We start from the raw sequence: 6,000 nt of genomic DNA, 5'->3' as shown, positions 1-6,000 counted from the left end.
TGGAGTTCAGTAAGAATTTATGTTGACCTCAAGCCATATGTTAAGGGGGCCTGTAGTAGTTTTACTACACGTGAATGTGTCTTACACTATTGTAGCGGTGGTAGGTATGAAGGAGTCTATTTCATAGCTATGTTAACCTCACAAAGGAAGTACTCTCTAAGCACTGAACCAGTCGTAAGCGTTGTGATCATGGTTCATGACTTCTAATAACTGTTCTCCTGAATGTGGGGTTCTATTTATTAGTGGCATGTGTGTTGACCATCAGAAGAATGTTCCGGAGATTCCCTTACACGTGTTGCAATCTGAGTGACTACTAACTCCTTTGTCGCTGTATTCAATAGCAATTTGACTTGTGACGTCTCTAATCCTCTTACTGATTGCTGCTGGACTGACTGTGCTGACATTGGTACTGGTACTAAAGGGGACCAGTTATACTCCGATTTATTCTGAAACATTATCCTAATTGAACAGATGATTAGAGCACTTTACTAGTTGTATTGTAGTTGAACCTACACTCAGCAAGGCATTACTATTTTGCCATTTGTTTTGGAGGTGTGAGTCCCCTGGACTTATTTTACGACCAGTGTAGTACACCCCAGTAATATCTTAGAAATGTTCGAAGATTATCCCTGTCTAGGGGCCTATCTGCTCCTGACTGTTCTCATAGGGAAGTTTACAACTAGATTTGTTTTCTGCTCTGGCGGCCTCGAACAGTGTTGCAGGTAGTCTCAACACCCCACCGGCTTCGATGAGGCTCATCATGAGTCTGGGCTACTAGTCCCCCTTTTGCGTCTCGGGAGACCCCCTATCAGCGGTTGGTGTTGGTATCCGAGGCACAAACGAAAAGGTCGGACCCTATGTACGAGTTGTGAGCGGCCACGTTATGAGAAGGGCTATAACATTTCAACCAAATCTCATGGTGTTTGTGCTTCAAAACGCTCAGTGGCTGTCGAGGCCTGTCAGTCACCACAGCGTCTGCATGTGGCAATCTCTTCAGTACCTGCGAACTGAGACTGGGATATCTGTCTGTGATATTGCAAGGTGTTTAACCAGTGGAATTTATCGGGTCAGTTGCGAGACTGACGCCATTAGTCTCATTGTAAGGGGTGACAGTCCCCCCCCCAAAGCGGAAGTAGAGTATACTCTGCGCATCAATGTTTTTCTTGCTGTGACGGCTGCAGTGGTCCCGGAAGTGTCCGAAAGGCACGAGAAGTTCATCTCAATTACAGTATTGCACCACTTCAAGGAGGAGGTTGCTCATTCACAGAGACTGCTGTCTCAAAATCATGAAAAGAATGGTCAATCAGGTTTGCTGATGAAATGTGTCAAGGTATCGTAATATCTCCTTGGATCGGAATCTGCACCAAGAGGTTACGAAACGTATTTTTCCCATGGGGTGCTTTTCATACCCCTCGTGAATGACTGCATTGCAGCTAGCATTAGGGGCAGACAGTTTGGTCAGTGGAGAAGGCACTGTGACCATACATGGTTGGTTTTTCTATCCATCAGTGGGAGTAACCGATCCATCAAGTCTGCTCCGAGTAGCAGGGGTTTAGATCCGAGGCTGGTAACATATACAGGGTAAACGAGGGATACGTCTTGGAAGTGTAGTTTCAGCATGATTCTCAATGTGAGAGGCGACGTAGTCTGAGTGAAACCTCGAAGTGTAGTTTAACATCGTTCCACTTCAAAGCCCTTTTGAGATCATTGAACAATGTTTGAGAGATGAGCGATATTGTCGCGCCCGAATCAATTAGTGCATGACAATTTAAGTAGTCCTCCAGGACTGTTTCCAGGTATGGCCGCTTAGAGTTGCGTTTAGTGAACATGTTCCCCACAAAGTGAAGTCGTTGTTTGTTATGACGTGATGTACCAGTTCTGTTCAAGGTGAAACAGATCGACGTTCAGGATTTTGAGTGGGCTTGGCTTTAGCAAAGCTTTTGACCTTTTTCTTCACAACCTTTGTATCAGTGTCTATAGACAAAAGCCTGTGGGCTTGTTTCTTGATCGAGCAGGCCCTGGATAGGGTCTCGAATGAGAGAGGGAGACATTTTAACGTCCTTGATAAGGGTGTTAATTACGGAGGACCTGGTGTACAGCAATTCCCCGTCTAGTCCTTCTGGCTAATCTTTTACCCTTTTCTCAAAATGTTCTCTCTTTAGTTCTTCACGTAGAGGAACTTCTAGAGAACATTGGTATCCGTTTTGACCGTCCTTTAACCCTTCGTTACTCTTGTGCTTTGACACTATGTATGTGTTGGGTACAGGAATGTAGCAAACAGGTAGATTATAGAGGTAGTCATTTCGATGACGATGTACTTTACAGTTGTTGCAAGCTCTCTGAGTTGTAAGATAGGCAAGCCAACGTGGGCTGTGAGGCCCAAGTAGGTAATGAAGATGGGATACATGTTCGACAGAAGCATTTGTTTGTCTTCCATTCCTGTTTCAGTGAGTAGGCCAAAGTAAGTTGAACAATGCCTATGATTGTAAGCTTGTGGGTGTTCATTCTGAGCTTGTTTGACAGTGTTAACCATTGAGCTGTCGTGTTTGCTAGTCGCAGAACAACTGAATTCTAATTTCAAAGCTGTGGCAAGTTTAGCATAGTCATTTAGTACGTGTTGCTGTTGTAGACGAGTGAACCTCGTCACGTGTCTATTTGACGTTCGCTTCAACAAGTAAACCATCTCAGAACCCTTAGCACGTCTCAGTATCGATTGGCTGACCTGGAATGGGGTCAAAGGTGGGGACATTTTTGATGAGCTTGTCAAGGTGTTCCGCTCCAAGCGGGCGGAGAGGGTTGGCTTTATCCTGTGGAGAAATTGCGTCCGAAAGGCCAAGAGGAGAAGCCAAGCTTTGTTTGGGAATAGGGGCCATATTACTGAGTGCCAAATGGCCAAGAGGAGAAGACTGAGGGACACATGAGGGAGGCAAAGTCTGAAACCTTCTATCATCTATCATCTGTAGCGCGTGACCGTTCTGAAATTCCACCAGGTTGTACCTAAGGGTGGTATTCTGCTGCAGCGACTGGATCATTCCGGCTATTGTGATAGGGAGTTTGATGGTGAGGCATATATCTGTACCTGAGGAAAATACTTTGTGCAAAAAATTAGGATATCACCAGGTTGCTTCCTGACGTCTGTGTGTCAGTCACCGGGGACTTACACTATCATGGTTCAAGTGGGGTTGAATTACATCATGTAGGGCAGCTCAGAACAGCTGAAGATAGATTTTAAAGAACTGATTGGGTCACTACTTGACACCAACAAATGTCCCATAATATCTGGCCATCTGCCCTCCCTAAATCATGGAATTAAACAGTTCAGCAGACTTTTAGCATTCCATAACTGGCTACGAGACTATTGCAGATCTGTTGGTGTAACATTGATTGACAATTTTGATACCTTCAGGATGCAAAGCTCCTATGATAAGGAGGATGGGATCCACCCAAATAATTTGTGTTCCTGGATCTTTTACTAATACCTAAAGTTGGATTACAGAAGTAGTTTGAAGTGTTTTGTCAAAGTTTATAGGCAACTTTTTTAATAAAAAAAAATGATGTTGCGTTTTGAAACAGAGTTTTCCTAGATCTGACGGTCTTCATAAATGGACATTTTGGGTATACATGGACCGATTTAATCGAAAAAAAAGACCCAATTGTGATGTTTATGGGACATATAGGAGTGCCAACAAAGAAGCTCGTCAAAGGTAATGAATGTTTTATATTTTATTTCTGCGTTTTGTGTAGCGCCGGCTATGCAAATTATTTTGTTTACATCTCCTTCGTGTATTTCGGGGGGTTGCATGCTATCAGATAAAAGCTTCTCATGCTTTCGCCGAAAAGCATTTTAAAAATCTGACATGTTGGCTAGATTCACAACGAGTGTAGATTTAATTGAGTACCCTGCATGTGTGTTTTAATCAAAGTTTGAGTTTTATCGAGTACTATTACTTGTCACCCTGATGTTGATCCCTGTACAGGGACTGCAGCCATAAAAAGTTTATAACCCCATGGATTGATAAGGAATTTAAAAATTGCATTGTTGAGACGGATGAGGCAAAATAAATGGCAAATAGGTCTGGCTGTACAACCAATTGGCAAACGTACTGTAAATTTAGAAAACATGTGACTAAACTGAATAAAAAGAAGAAGAAACTACAGTATGAAACAAATTTTGTGCAAAAAGGCAAACTCCATCGTTCATTGAATCAGATGGCTCATTCATAAGCAAATCCCACTGATATTGCCAACTACTTTAATTATTATTTTCAATGGCAAGATTAGCATACTTAGGCATGACATGCCAGCAACAAACGCTGACACTACCCATCCAAATATATTTGATCAAATTATGAAATACAAGCTTTATTATTTTGAATTCCGTGAAGTACGTGTGGAAGAGGTGAAACAATTATTGTTGTCTGTCAACAATGACAAGCCACCGGGGTCTGACAACTTGGATGGAAAATTACTGAGGTTAGTAGCGGACGATATTGCCACTCCTATTTGCCATGCCTTCAATTTGAGCCTACTAGAAAGTGTGTCCCCTCAGGCCTGGAGCAAAATATATTCACCTACCGAAGGATAGTAAAGCCCATTTTATTGGCTCAAATAGCCAACCAATCAGCCTGTTACCAACCCTTAGGAAACTTTTGGAAACAATTGTGTTTGACTAGATACAATGCCATTTTACAGTAAAAACAATTGACAACAAACTTTCAGCACATTTATAGTGAAGGGCATTCAACAAGCACAGCACTTACACAAATTACTGATGATTGCTGAGAGACATTTATGATAAAAAGGTTGTGGGGGCTGTTTTGTTAGACTTCAGTGCGGTTTTGACATTAACGATCATAGTCTGTTGCTGGAAAAACGCTGGTGTTATGGCTTTACACCGCTGCTATATTGCGAACACAGAGGATGTTCTTTAATAGAAGCCTCTCCAACAAAATCCAGGTAAAATTGAATTCCCCTGTCTTACTATCCGTCATGTTTGGGTGTTGCTTGTTTTCGTAATATTTGTCGATACATTTCTCTAGTCTGGTTATGGTAATGAGCTTGAGGCTATAATTATGCTCCCGGATACGGGATTGCTCGACGCTAGAGGTTAAGATTTGTTTTGTGTTGTTATCCAGATTGAAGGTTATCACCCAACAGATTGTGTAGTGCTAATATTTAGTCTAATTTACTGATATTGAATATTACATTTCAATCTTGAGGTGCTCTACATAACTACATTCAGTCCACCATCTTCAGTCCGCCATGATGGTCTGATTTAAGTTTCCCTAAATTAACTTCATGCGACGAGCAATCCCGTATCCGGGATCCTATTTATAGCCTCAAGCTCATTAGCATAACGCAACGTTAACTATTCATGAAAATCGCAAATGAAATGAAATAAATATATTTGCTCTCAAGCTTAAACTTTTGTTAACCTCTCTGGCCCACCCAGGATGCAACCGCACCCCCTGCCAACAATAAATGCAAATGCGCTACGCCAAATGCTAATAGCACTCGTTAAAACTCAAACGTTCATTAAAACTCACATGCAGGGTACTCAATTCACGCTACACTCGTTGTGAATCTAGCCAACGAGTCAGATTTGTAAAATGCTTTTCGGCGAAAGCATGAGAAGCTATTATCTGATAGCAGGCAACACCCCAAAATACCAGAAGGGGACGTAAACAAAGGAATTATTGTAGCCGGCGCTACACAAAACGCAGAAATAAAATATAAAACATTCATTACCTTTGACGAGATTCTTTGTTGGCACTCCTATATGTCCCATAAACATCACAATTGGGTCTTTTTTTTCTCGATTAAATCGGTCCTTGTATACCCAAAATGTCCATTTATGAAGACCGTCAGATCCAGGAAAAACACAGTTTTTAAACGCAACGTTATTTTTTTAAATTAAAAAACACTGGCGACATTGTGTGGAAGCTATAGGAACTGTTATCTCACCCTAAAGTATTTTTCCTTCCAATAGACAATACATAG

Source organism: Oncorhynchus masou, chromosome 10 (assembly GCF_036934945.1).
Source record: "Oncorhynchus masou masou isolate Uvic2021 chromosome 10, UVic_Omas_1.1, whole genome shotgun sequence".
Lineage (NCBI taxonomy): Eukaryota > Metazoa > Chordata > Actinopteri > Salmoniformes > Salmonidae > Oncorhynchus > Oncorhynchus masou.
The sequence above is the reverse complement of the archived record's forward strand: the minus strand, read 5'-3'. Positions refer to the sequence as shown.